Raw genomic sequence first — 15,217 nt, forward strand, 5'->3', positions numbered from 1 at the left:
AGATGCCTCATAAAGGTAGAATCATGTTGTGTTTGCCCTTTTGTGTCTAGCTTATTTCACTTAGCATGATGTCCTCAAGGTTTTTCCACATCTTGCCATGTGACTGAACTTGCTTTTTGAGACAGATGAAGCTGACATTTTATTTCTGACCTATCCCTGCTTCTGCTCCTCTACTGAATCAAAACTGGATGGGAGAGAGGGTATATTCAATTTTCATGTCCTCAAGCACCATCAGACTAGGTGAAAGTGTGGGGTGGTAGACATCTGTTGTCTGGTCTAGCCAGGGTCAAATGAAAAAAAAATCAGAAATGAGGAAAGAGAAACTTTATTTAAAGGTTATGACAGTATGGGGAAGGGAATTTTTATATGTAATAGTGAGAATGCTTAGTGTGGTGGATTGAATAAGAATGGTCTGCATAGGCTCATATATTTTAATATTTTGTCACCAGGGAGTGGAACTGTTTGAAAAGATTAGAAGGATTAGGAGGTGTGGCCTTGTTAGAGTGGGTGCGCCCTTGATGGAGGAAGTGTCTTACTGGGGATGGGCTTTGAAGTTTCAAAAGCCCTTGCCAAGCCCAGTCTCTCTCTTTCTCTCTGCCTGTGGGTTAGGATGTAGCTCTCAGCTACTTCACCAGCACCATGATCCCCACTATGATGACGATAGTCTAAGCTTCTGAAACTGTAAGCAAGCCCCAAATTAAATGTTTTCTCTCACATAAGAGTTGCCTTGGTCATGGTGTCTCTGCACAGCAGTAGAACAATGACTGAGACAGAAGTTGGTATCAGGAGTGGGATATTGTTGGACAGACCTGACTCTACTGTTTGTTGGAAGACCATAGAAGACTTCGAGGTGTTGGACTACAAAAGGGGTTAGATGCTTTAAGCAAGGGTAACGGGTCATCCTAGTAGGAGCATGGAAGACAGTGGTGATGAAGGCAATATGGAATGGGGCTTGGGACAGAGCAAGAGATTTCAGAGGGGAAGAACAGTAATAAGTGGCCTAAGCACCATTCTAGTGATATTTTGGCAAAGAATGTGGCTGTTCTTTTGCCCTTGTCCTAAAAATCTGCCTAAGGCTTGACTGAAGAGTTTTGGATTAATGGCGTTGGCAGAAGAGATTTCAGGACAGCCTAGTATTGACTCTGTCGTGTGGTTATTAGTGATCACTCTTATTTATAGAGATCTATAATGAAAAGGAACAAGCTAAGCAAGGGAAATTACAAAATGTACAGTTGGAGGAGAAAAGTAGTTCCAGGAAATGTTATGTAGAAGACAGGAAGTTCCAGTGCTCAAGGAAATAACAATTTAAAGAAAATCCCGATGCCAAATGGAATAAAGGCAGTGATGACATCAGGCCAAGTCCCCACCCAGCTGAACTTCCAACTTGTGAGAAGGAATTGAAGAAAAGCTTAAGCAGTGAAGGAAACCATCAACAACAGGAAGCTAGCACAGAGGTAATTCAAGGAGGGGGCCAAGTTCCAGCCCCATCAAATAGCAGAACTTGGCAGCTTTAACCTCATGGCTTCAGAGTCAAGGATACAAGAAAGGAATATGGAATCTCCCTCCATGGCTAAGGAAAGTCACTGAGGCCAGACATACATGTCAGGAGTGTGCCTGCATGGAGGCCCAGAGAGGCCATTGTGTAAGGCTGTGAAGGTGAAGCCTCAATTGTGCTAGAGACCCCAAGATGTTGGAGATGCCAGAGTCGTGGGATACCTGCCGAGGAAAACTGCAGACCAGGTGACCAAGGCACCTAACAGATCAAAAACTCAAGGACAGACAGAAAGGGGCTTGCCTTTTATAGGAAGGAGTAGGGCGGGTGAGAAGAAGCCACTTAGTAAGACCCAGATGAGTGGGGTTCTCAGGAAGCTGGTCGGGGAGAGTTTTCCTCTGATGTCTACCTCTGGGGCCATCAGGGAAAGCTTTTTCCTACTTCTAGTGTCCTCGCATGGTGGCCTGTTGGTCGGGAGCTGGAGGAGGGAAAGGACCCTGACAAGTGTAATCAACCATCGAACTTTGTAGGTCCGTGGGGACAAAAGACAAACATCCAGCATATTGTTTTTGAAACAAAGAATGGGAAATCAGAGGGTCTCTTGGCTGGGTCATGGGTCAATAAAGGGCTCTCTGAAAGTTCCCTAAAGAGATAGGGAGGACACAACTATATACTGTCTTCCAGGAGCACAAGATTCAAGTAAAGTTTAACCTCATCACCAAACCCTTGGCCTCTCTACATGTTGATAGACACCTCCTTGTGGAACATTCACCTCACTTTCTTTGGGTATGACTGATACCCTGTTTTACTAACCCAGCCTTGACAATTCAAGTATCCTCTCCTTTGGTTAGTGTTAAGGACCCAGCAAGCACCAATCAGTCTGTGCTGTGACCCAATCACATGGATGCTGGGAGAGATAACAACACTTTTAACCCTAGAACCAGCTATTTATGCCCAGATTAGTTCTGTCACTAGTCTTCTCAAGTATCAGAGTCAAGAAAATTCTACTTTCTTACTTAGGGGATTGCTCTGTTTGGTTTACTCCAACTAATCGTGGTACCTAAAGCCTCATTGGTTCAGATAATTTTTTTTGTTTGGTTTGGTTTTTTTTTTAATTTTTCTTTTAAATCACATTTATTTGTGTGGGAGAAAAGACGTGTGTCATTGCATCCATGGAGGTCAGAATTCAACAGAGCTCAGTCCTCATCCATCCTTTGTGTAAGTCCTGAGGATCAAACTCGGGTCATCAGGATTGGTGGTAAGTGCCTTTACCTGCAGAACCATCTTCCTGACCCATTGCTTTGTTCTAATCATCATTACTGCATTTAGCTTTTGTGTCTGTCTGAGTGTGCGCACATGGGAGGGGGTTAAAGTTGGTTCTCTCTTTCCCTAAGACTTGGCAGCAGGCACGTTTTCCCCACTGCGCCGTCCCTCTAGCCCACGGCTCTAATGTTTGGAAGGCCCTGGATGACTCTGGTTATAAACGATTCCAAGCATGTTTTCGTTCCAAGGGTGAGATGCTCACTTCAGAATCCTGGCTGTATTTCAAGTTTGAGTAATTCCATCTGCCCTCCTTGAAAATTTTATTACAAGCACATTCCATATTCTTAGCTTTCTTCCTCCAGACTTCTGAACAGCATGGAACCTTTAGGATCATTTTTATTATTTAAAGGCAAAAGGAATAAAGGATCTAAACATAAATGTTCAAAAGAAACCCTGCAGTTCCATTTTATTTGTTATACTGGCACTACAGGAACATAAAGAATGGAAGGAATTGAGGGATGGCTCATCAGTAAAGAGCACTTTCTGCTCTTGCAGAAAACCTAGGTTTGATTTCCAGAACCCACACCAGGCAGCTTACCACACTGTAACTATAGCTTCAGAAGATCCAACATCATCTTCTGACCTCCCAGGGCATCTGCACTCATGTGCACTCCCACAGGCATGCACACATAAATAAACAATAAAATAAATCTTTTAAAAAGGGGGGAGGGCTGGAGGGATGACTCAGTGGTTAAGAACATTTGCTGCTCTTCCTGTGGACCTAGGTTTGATTCCCAGCACCTACACAGTGGCTCACAACCTTATGTAACTCCAAATCCCAGGAGATCCAACACCCTCTTCTGGCCTCTGCAGACACTCATCACACACATGGTGCACAGACATTCATGCCGCCAAAACACCCATACACATTAAAAAAATTTTACATAATGGAAGCAATTGTTTCTAGGAATACTCATGGGCATGCGTGAAAACACAGTGCAGGAAACACCATAGGATACAACGCAAACTACGGAGTTTCCGTCCACATTTGACATCCCTCACTTCATCAGGCGTTCATTTAAATGACTAGATTGATAAGTAAGAAATATTCATGCTGGTGGGTGGTAAAGCTCTTGCTTGGCATGAGCAAGGCCCTGGGATTTACACACACTACACACACACACACACACACACACACACACACACACACACACACACGGCAGTTTCAACAACTAGTGATCAACTTCAGTCCAAAAATATTATGTGAAAAACTCCAGAAGTAAGTCACAAGTTTTCAAGTGTAAGTTGATCTGAGCAGCATAATGGAATCTTGTGCCCTCCAGCTCCATCGACCTGGGATACCAGTCAGCTTTTGGTCTGGCAGAGTCATGCTGCGCAATCAGCCACCTGTCCCTGTTAGTCACTCAGAGGCTCTCTATCATCAGACCCAGTTCCAGTTACCTCAGTGCTGAGTTTGAAGACTCTTGCCTCACAGACTCACGATGTGTCACATGATACCTGGGGCATCCACTCACTGCATTTTGTCGAGTAGGCAGTCGGTCCATCCTTACATACCATCTCAAGAGAATGAAAGGTGAGCGCAGAACAATGAGATGCTCAGGGGGTCACCACTGTCACATGACGTTATTACAGTGTGTTGTTATAACTTCTATCTTACTTACTATTGCTGTTGACCTCTTAGCCTTGACTAATTTATAAGTCAAACTGTATCATAGGTATGTGTGTGTGGTGGTTAACCTGACTGGATAGAGAGATGGGTAGAAAACTAGAAAGACACACTTCGGTATGTGTCTGTGAGAGTGTTTCCAGAGATGACTGGCACATGGTTTAGCAAATGGGGGTGAGCCCACCCTGAATGTGGACTACATAGCTCAGTAGATTGAGGACTAGGACAACGAAAAGCCTAAGAAGAGGAACTCACATACACATACAGTAGCTGGGTTTTCTCAGGTATTGTTTTGGCTGCTTTGGTCGTGAACATCAGACTCAAGTCTCTTCAGCCCCTCCATGATGACTTGGTCAGCAACTCCCTGAGGGGTCTTCCGGGTCTCCAGACTCAGGATGGGGCTACATCTCTGGCCTCTCTTGTTCTGAGGCTTCCAGTTTCTTGGGCTGAGTGGGTACTGGGTTCTGTGGCTTTCCAACAGGCAGGCAGCCATGGAGAGATTACCCAGCCTCTGCCCATGGAGGCCACTTTAATAAATCCCTTCTTCATTTCGTTTTGTTTTATTTTTGAGACAAGTCTTCATGTAGCCAAACTGACCTCAAACTGCTACCTAGCTGAAGATGACTTTGAACTTCTTTCTGATCCTCCTGCCTCAGTCTCCTAAGTGCTAGGTTATAGGCATGCACCACCACTCAAGGCTAAACACATGCTTAGAGGTCTACTGTTTCCCGTCCTTCTAGAGAACCCTCACGGAGATGCTGAACGAGGAAATCAAACATTACGCAACAGGACTGACGTGATCATAGTTTCAGACATTCACTGAGGTATCAGAGCTCCTGCCTGGATGAAAAGAGACTGACTGAGCTGCCGATCGTCAAGAAATAATGCGCAACAACCTTTCTGCAATCTCGACAACCCTTCTTGGAGCATCCTTTTACGTGCTGGGTACCAAGGATACAGCAGTGAACAACACAGACAACAGTCTAACCTCAAAGAAATTCTTAGAAGAAGGCACTGAGGAGAAATGACAAAGTCAAATAACAATGTCTGCTTCTCCGAAGACCTGAACCCACATCACATGCCCTGCCGCAGCATGTCCAGGAGCCCTTCCTGCCCACCCCCCCATCAAGACTTCAGTGCTAGTCTCTGGGCCACTGCGGGGGTTTTGTTTTGTTTTGTTTTATTTTTTCCTTACAACCTCTCTGCATTTTCCAGTTTTCTACAAGGAGCTGCTGGTATTTTTTTAATCAGGAAAAGAATTTATCAAGAGGAGAAAAACCTGACAGACTAGAAATGCAGATGCCTCAGTGTGAAGACACTGGAGAGAGGTGTGAAGGCTGACCCTCTCAAGGCCATGGCTGCCTCCAGAAAAGGAAGTCTCCTCGGAAAGGAAGCTCTTGTTTTTAGACCTTCTGGTACATTCCGAATCAGCCTGCTTAGTTAGTAGTTTCGTGTACCTGCTTAGAGTCGCTTGCAAGTATTCTGTGTGAGATGAGACCCCACCCTCCACAAGCTAAGCTTCCCCCTCCACCCCCACCCCCTCACACCCACCCCCCCCACGCCTGCTTTTCTTCCTCTGACAACGGGCTCCTCTGTCCCTTCACCTGCAAAGATCACTGATCTCCTCACTGTGCTCACACAAGCCTTGTTTACTCCACACGGCCCTTCTAAAGCCCTTATTTCTATCAGCCACCAAGCCACAAATGGAGGCCTCCCTCCCAGTGACCATGGAATCCTTGATGAGATGTCAATCAACGCCTCCGCCTTCACTTATATGTCTAAAAGTTGTTTAATAGGTTTGTAAAAGTACCTTTTCTGCCCCTTGGTAGGTTGAGGCATTCTATTACAGTCCTTGAGAACTCAGGGTCAGGATAGAACGTGGTTTCATTCTGTTTCTTACAATTGGTTTGATCAGAATTTTATTCTAATAATCAATAGTTGCTTTGCCTTTCTTTCTGCTTAAGGACATTTTCAGTATTTTCTCTATTGCTTAGAAAGGTTGTATTGACTTTTTATCAGTGAAAAGGGAGAGAAATCAGGACTTGGAATATAGCTCAGTGGTAGAGCACTTGCCCAACATGTGAGACACCAAGTTCAATTCCTAGCACAGAATTAAAAAAAAAAAAAAAAAGAAAAGGAAGGATGAATCACTGGACATTTGGATAAATTTTAAAAATTTTTTCCACCTTTTTCAAATTAATAATTGTACTGGTTCATATTCTGTCGCTATGTCAAAATGCCTGAGGCTGGATACTTTATAAAAAAAAAAAGGTTGTTCTGTTCATAATTCTTGAGGTGGAAATCCATGACTGAGTAGCTCCATTGGTTCAGAACTTTGAGAGGGGACCAGGTGGTGACCTTTGGGTTATTTTTAGGTTTCTTCTACCATGAGAAAAATCTACAGATTTTCCTGTGAATGCCTTTTGGGGGACAGGGTCCACTCAATTCTTTGGGAGTAGATTTGTTAAGTCACATATGTTTTTAGGTTTGGTCAAGTTGTTAGCATACCTATATGACCCCAAATTCAGAAAGTGCAAAAGAGGACATAGTCCCAAGCCCTGTTCCCTTGTACCGGTCAGTACTGGAGCTCTCTTCTCCAGGAAAGAACATTCTTGCTGTGTGCTCTGACAGGAACAGCTCTGCTTTGGAATGTGTTGCCTGTGCTGTTCACCAAGGCTTCATGTTCTGGTGGAAGCCCCACCTCTCTCTCTCTCTCTGCCCAGACCCTGCCCCTCTGAAAGTCCCGCTGAACATGGCTCCTCCCCCAGAGATGCTCAAGACCACTCCCACAGGGTATTTAAACTGCACCCCGGAAAACAGACACGTGATTCTTAGGTCTCTCTTCCACAACTCTTCCCTGGGAGGCTGAAAAATCATCCCCGAGCAGATTACCCATTAAACTGGGCCTTTTTCTAATTTGGTCTGATTGGGTCTGATTTGGATTGCTGCGTCAGTGGAGAGGCTTATGGGGTGCAAAAACTTTTCACTTCACAGGGTGCAAACTCTCCTGCACCTTGCTTTTTTTTTCTCTAAGTCCCTGTTTTGTGTGTGTGTGTTTGTTTGGTTTTGAGTGATCTATATTAATGATCCAGAACTGCTCTACTTCATGAGAGTCACCTTAAATAGAGTCACTCCTGTCTTGATGGAATTTCCACACCTGTACCATGATCTGTAGGGTTAAAAACCTGCCGGGCATTTAGAGACTGTACCTTAGCTCCTTAGGAATGCCTGTTTCCTCACGCTCCCAGTAGAGTAATAGCTTAGTGAGCTTTTCTGTAGTTTCTTTTTAAGACAGGGTCTCACCATGTAGCCCAGGCTGGTCTCAAACGGTTGCTGCTACTGCCTCAAGCCTCTTGTGCGCTGGGATTACCGGCATGCACCACTGCATCTGGCATGGCAAATTTCTAATATTTGCTAGTCCTTAGGTGGAAAATAGCATCTTTTTCTGGGGTTTTAGTTTTGGTTTTTCAAGATAGGGTTTCTTTGTGTAGCCCTGGCTGTCCTGGAACTCACTCTGTAGGCCAGGCTAACCTCAAGCTCACAGAAATCAGCCTGCCTCTGCCTCCCTGAGTGCTAGAATTAAAGGCATGCACCATCACCACTTGGCAGAAAATAGTATCTTATTTTAGCCTCAAACATTACATTTTTCTTCATATGAGAAAGAATTCTTTATTTTAATTTTATGGCCTAAAAACTGTTTGTTTGTTTGTTTGTTTGTATTTTTTCATTTTGTTGTGATTTCTTATCTTATTTTCCCCCAAACGGTTTCATAAGAACTTTTTCTAAGCATTCTCCTTTTTATTATTTACTTAACCTGAATGTTCCCTGCTCTCCCCAGAAAGCCTGGGAACACTAGCCGCAGTCCAACCACACTTTGGCCATCGATATTTTGATTAAAAATGTTTTATTGTTTTTCTATGACTTAAATTTTTTAATTTATTTTTATTTTATAAGTCTGGGTGTTTGACCTGTATATGTTTGTGCACTATGCACGCAGCACCTGAAAAAGCCAGAATAGGGAGTCAGATGCCCTGGATTGATTGATGTCAGCCGCATGTGGAGGGTGGGAATCAAATCCCGGGCTCCTGCAAGAGCAGCCAGCGCTTTTAATCTTCCAGCCATTTCCCAGCCCTTTGAGGAAAATTCAAATGGTAGTGGTGGCAGAGAATGAGAACACATTGTAGAGACATACACGTGGGCAGATTCCACGATGGAACCCATGATTCTGTTTGATAACCTAAAAAATCAATACAATTTAATGCTAAAATAGGCGGTTGCATCATCTGGCTTGCCCCGAGATTTCTCCCAGGTAGAATTAACAAGGAGATTAAATCCAAAAAAAGAAACAGAAGGAAGTTGTGAAGGGGTGGTGAAGAGCTTGAAGCCCAGTTGATTAACCTTTGAGTGACCAGAGTGTTAGCGAAGTGTAACATTACCCTCCCACTAGCAAAGCCAACAGTTGAGGGAGAGTCACCTTAAACAGAGTCACTCCAACAAGACTACTCTAAGTATTATGAAACAAGGTGACTCCATGTGTCTGTGGGCTCCATGTCTATGAATTCAACTTACCATGATCAGAAGTGTTTGGAGGACAAATTTACAACATTCTGAAAAACAGGCCTTGAAGGTACATGTTAAATCTAAGAGAACGAAGTGATGTATAGGCTGGTTTGGTGTGTGCTGGTTTGGATAAGAACAACCCCCATAAGCTCATATATTTGAATGCTTAGTCATCAGAGAGTGGAATTCTTTGATCCATTAGAAGGATTAGGAGGTGTGGCCTTGTTGGAGTGGGTGTGGCTTTGCTGGAGGAAGTGTGTGGTGAGCTTTGAGGTTTCAAAAGCCCAGGCCAGGCTCAGTGTCCCTGTGGGTGGATGAGAATGTAGCTCTCGGTTATTGCCCCAGTGCTTGCCTGCACGCCGCCATGTTTCCCTTCGCTATAATAATGAACTTAACTTCTGAAACTGTAAGCAAGCCCCAATTAAATGCTTTCTTTTACAAGAGTTGCCTTGGTCATGGCATCTCTTCACACCAAGAAAACAGTGACTAAGACAGCCTTGTACTATTAGAACAAAGGCAAAGATGATTTAAAGCACATGGGAATGTACATGCAAAGTGATACAATGTCATGGAAAAGAAAAATGCCTCCTAGATTCTGGTACCCAAGGTCGAGTCTGGAACCAATCCCCCCTGGATTATTTCCTAGCTACTGCAGCTGCCACATGCTGTTCCTCTCTCTCTTTCTCCCCATCCTCATTACATTTGTTTGTTTGTTTGTGTGTACATGGGGGCACACATGTCACAGTATACATGTATAAGTTAAAGGATAACTTGTGGAAGTAGACTCTGTCCCACCATGTGGGTCCCAGGGATCGAACTCAGGTCCTCGGGCATGATCACAAGTTCCTATATCTGCTACAGCGTCTTGCCAGCACAATAGTCTCCTTTTTGCATGGCTACAATTTGTAGTGTGACCACTGAGGGTCTACATATATAATGATATCTTTGTAGCTTAAGATTATTTTTAAGTAGTCTTATAGGGACATTGCATACAAATGATCTATCACTGTATTGTCCTTACCTTGGTTAAAATTTGTGTTCTCTTTAAAGACATACAAAACCATGTATGTTTATATTCCAGGTACTTAATGACCAAGCAGAAAAGCTCAGAGACCCTCAGACACTATAAAGAAACCTAGAACTACTTTTTACATAAGTAAAAAAGTATCAACAGTGTGACCTTACACTGACTTTTCCTTTGAAGTGGATATGGGTTCTACCCCTCACCTGCCTCTCAGCAAATGCTCTGCTGTATCCATTTGCCCGTGCCTGAACATGAGAACCGCCAACCCTGGAGCTGAGCTAAGGAGCGAGCAGCCCTGTTCAGACTAACAAGATCACAAGCCAGGAATGCGTCCTCAAATAACAGTCCAGGAGATAGACTTTTGCCGGAAGGGAAAATGGATTCTGAGCCAGCCAAAATACTACATGGCCAGCATCTCCAGCTTTGCCCTGAGCATCTTCATGTGTACAATAAAGGGGTTGATATAGGAAGCTCAGTCTTCATGCTGCAGACTGGCTTCCACAGGTGGGAAGCACAGCTTGGTATGTTCTGAGACTTTGGCCCTGTGACATCTTCTCCCGTGATGGCCGGGCAATTCCACGAGTTGAGCCCAGGCGTTTGCCCACAGGTTCCTGAGTGACCTTCCTGCTTTTGTGAGTTGTCTGTATACACTTCCTGCAGAGAGACTGTTTTATTAATAGCAGCAGACAGTCTAAAGCAACACACTTCTCTAACCCATCACTGCTTTTGTCTTTGGAAAGGCTCAATATGTTAAGGACAGTTTCCTTTTCACTGTGCAATTGTCAACATGAATTGAGTTTTGCTCAAATTGCGTGGGACCTGATTACTATGAATCCTCGCTCAAATTCAAGTGTTTTTTTTGTTTTTGTTTTTTTTTTTCGAGACAGGGTTTCTCTGTGTAGCTTTGCGCCTTTCCTGGAGCTCACTTGGTAGCCCAGGCTGGCCTCGAACTCACAGAGATCCGCCTGGCTCTGCTTCCCGAGTGCTGGGATTAAAGGCGTGCGCCACCAACGCCCGGCTTAAGTGTTTTTTTTTTTTAATACATGTTTATACATATTTACTTATTCCACAGCTCTGAAGTGGTGCTATCAAAATAGGATATAAACATCCTCCGAGCATAATTTTACCCCAACAACTGTTTGTTCTCCAAACATCTACAAAAAGGTACCACTATTAAGCATCATTTCATGATTTATTATGTATCTACCAAACGCTAAACCTGTGGCAATGTCTCTATATACACATTACCTTATTAGATCCTACAACACCCTCACGGTAGGTACCTTTCGGTGTTGGTTTGGGGGTCTTGACTTCTTTTTTTTTTTTTTTTTTAAGATTTTATTTGTTTTTAAGTGTGTGTGTGTGTGTGTGTGTGTGTGTGTGTGTGTGTGTGCGCACAGGCATGCGCACATGCCTGCACGCCTGCTCATGTGAACACATGCATGCATGTGAGTACAGGTGCCCTTGGAGGCCAGGAAAAGAAGTTGAGCTGGAGTTACAACTGGTTCAGCTCCACTGAAGGTGGGTTCTGGGAACTGAATTTGAGTTAGAGAAGAGTTGATAAATTCTTTTTGAAATAGGACCCAGGTCTCTTCTATTCTGTAAGACATCCATTTGAAGGACGTGGGATTTCCGAATGTCAAATAGAAAACTGTTTTCTTCTAGAGAATTTACAATTCATATTTGTCTCAAATAAATTTGGTGTGGAATAGCTACTCACGCCTAACAAGCCTTCAGCTCTTATGAGAAAAGAAGAGAGGGGTCAAGCATGTGGCCATCACTGTTCATTTGTAATTAGATAAAGTAACTCCTTAGTTTCAGTTTATTCCATGGTCTTGGCCCTAAGTCATTATTTCACTTGCTTTTCAGTTCTTAAAAATAAACCTCTCCAAGTGTTAATAGCTGAGCCCTTCTGTTATTAGACCCTTAGCATCTTTGCAAGTAGGTGTTGAGAACCTCGTGGTCTGTGTGTAAGCTGGCGTTTGCAGCTCACGTGAACTGAATTTTGCGCCACAAAATGGCATGAGCTTAAATAATAATTAAAAAGAGTTTCTTTTTGAAGACGGAGTTTTGCTATGTAGGCTAGGCTGGCCTTGAACTTGTGATCCTCCTGTTTCAGGCTCCCTAGTGCCAGGATTATAGGTATGCATCACCAAGACTGTGTTCCTGAGGCACAGCTGGAACCAGTTTGGGCAGGCTGGTGAAAGCTGATTAGTAAACGTTCAGGAATGTGGTGAGTGCACTGGTTCACTTTGCCGACTTGACATCAGACACGATGGCAACACTACAAATCAGGCTCTCAGGCCCCTGCGCCCCAAACCCTTCCCACGCCTCCTCCCTCCACACAGGCTTCCCAGCCTACTCCTGGGCAGAGCCATGCTGTTTAAAGAGATGTTGGAAAGCAAATTCCAAAGACCAACAGCTTGTGTCTCCTCATGCCTAGAAAGTGGCGGCCCTTGCAGCCTCCGTCACCGTCTCGGGCAGATGTGAGACTAGGCATACCGATGTTCAGAGCTCAGTTTTCATCTCTGAAGGTCAGGAGCTCTCTTTAGAGCGTCAGCTGCTGCTTGGCAATGGCAGGTTGGCACGGAACACTAGAATACCCTCAGGTCTGAGGCAAGGAGTGACTCATTCTCCCAGTCAGCAGGGGACATTCATTTCTCCACATGACAGGATTTTCCTTCCGGGATCACCAATCACAGTGACTATGCTCGAAGATTTTATAGTTACAAGATAGGAGAATGGGGTGGGGAGGGAGAAACGGAGGAGGTGAGCAGTCAGATCTCAGGCAATCGAAATACCCGAAGAACGTTCTGCACTGGGTCAGGTCATTCATCATTCTCCTAATGTATTACGGAAATCCTGCCCCCTTTGCATACCAGCCAGGCCAGACCTGTTCTAACTGGTAGGTTTCATCTTGCAGAGAATGTTCTGAGAACCATGTTTGTTTATTTCATTTGTTTTCTGGAGACTTAAGGGCCTCTGTTTGATTTACCTGGATCTAGCGAGATGTCTGACTCAGCCTCTGGGTAATTCTGTTCTTTCACCTTTGTAGGTCAAGGTATAGGAATGAAATTAAACCCTGGAAAACAATCCAGTGGCTTTTCTGAGAAAAGACTATTCAGACTATTAGTATAAAGTGTTTAGACTGAACCTAGCAAGATTAACCCCGAACATGCAGTCCAAAGCCTACTGCCAGGCTGAAATGCTTTTCTGAAAAATCTCAGGAATGAATGGAAGTCTATCGGGCATCTTTATGGGGTTTGTAGACATGGAATCAGGGCCTTTAAAATGAATAATACCTAAAACAGAAATTCTCACTTGCAGCTCACAGTAGAATTGCCCATGAGGCTTTTTTTTTTTTTTTTTTTTTTTTTTTTTTTTTTTTTTTTTTTTTTTTTCAGACAAGGTTTCTCTGTATAGCTTTGGAGCCTTTCATGGAACTCACTCTGTAGACCAGGTTGGCCTCGAACACACAGAGACCCGCCTGCCTCTGCCTCCCGAGTGCTGGGATTAAAGGTGTGTGCCACCACCGCCCTGGCCCATGAGGCTTTTAAATGTCTTTATACTCAGGCCACACCACAGATCAATTCACTGAAAACTGAGGTGTGCAACTCAGACATCCACTGGTTTTCAAAGTTCTCCAGGTGATGTAAGTTCCGTGGCACCGGCATTTGAGACCCATCGACTTAAAACAGTACTCATAGTTTTTCGCCCAGTGTGATTGATTTTATGTTTAGTCACTGTTCTTAATATATTATGATTCTTCATTCCCCTAGTGTCTGGTTCCCCAGTTGTTTCTTTTAGGACTTTAAATAGAAGTGATTCATGCATTCAGAAACAATAATCTGATTGAAGCAGGCTAGTTACCTGACACGACACAGCTTTGATCTTGTCACAACCTTGCTCAACACAAATTCCCCGTCAATCAGACCTAATACTGAAAATACAGAGAAAAAAAAGCATTCAAACATTTTCTTAGAGAGCATAACTTGCTGAAAAAATTTCTCAAGAGCAATTTAAAGGTGTATATTAAACTTTAATATGTATGTATTTATGTATCCATCAACTCCACTCTCAATAATTCACATTTAAAAGTAACTGGATAAGTATACAAAATATATGTACATTATATTAATATCATTTCTAGATTTTAAATAGCTTAGTAGATGAAAGCCTTGAAATGCCCGAAGCTATTCAAAAACTTCCAAAGTTTATGTTGACACGCAGTATTTTACCCCGGGAGTTATTGCCAAGAGAAGTGTCAAGTATAATTACACGTACGCTAAACAGTAGCTCTATGTTTTAATGCATTTAAAAAGGTTGTATCCAAACTGACAGTGATTATATGTGAGGAACAGAGTAAGAGAGCAACCACAAAGTGAAACTTTGTTCCCTCTATAGTTGGGGATTTGGGCTTTTAAATAAACGTGCATGTTTCTATAACAACATACATAACTTAAACTTGTTAAATTGCCTCTTACCACTTTCCATCGAACAGTGTCTAATTTCTTTAGCATGACACTTAATACGCATGGCAATTTGTCCCCAAGAGACTTTTGGGCAGTCTTCTAGAAGTGTTTGTTGTTGGAGCTGAGTTTCAACTCCAGCTTCCTGGGTGTGCTCGCTGGAGCCCGACTGTTCTCCCCACGGTTGCTGCCCTGTATCAGACCTGTGGGAACGCCCTCTCTCTTGCCGGCTCTGTTCCTCCGGCACTCGGTAAATACAACTGAGCTTCACCCGAAGGACACTGATATTACATTTTATAATATTCAATAACAAGATAAGACCATCAAAGAAAGGAATGACTCCTCGGTGTAAAGTCCAAGGCCCTGTCAAGGATGGCATTCTCCTTTATAATGAGGGATACAGCGTATCATACCAGGTCATTGTGGGGACTGAATGAGATGATTATAAAAAGCACATAGCTCGCTGGGCGGCGGTGGCACACGCCTTTAATCCCAGCACTGGGGAGGCAGAGGCAGGTGGATCTCTGTGAGTTCATGGCCAGTCTGGTCTACAGAGTGAGATTCAGGGCAGGTACCAAAACCACAGAAAAACCCTGTCTCGAGACCCCCCCCCCAAAAAAAAAACAAAAACAAAACAAAAAGCAAGTAGCTCAACAACAGGACATAGTGACTCACAGTTCACAGAGGGTTATTATTATGACTTTTTAAAAAATTTTTTGTCA

This window comes from Peromyscus leucopus, chromosome 11 (genome assembly GCF_004664715.2).
Source record: "Peromyscus leucopus breed LL Stock chromosome 11, UCI_PerLeu_2.1, whole genome shotgun sequence".
Lineage (NCBI taxonomy): Eukaryota > Metazoa > Chordata > Mammalia > Rodentia > Cricetidae > Peromyscus > Peromyscus leucopus.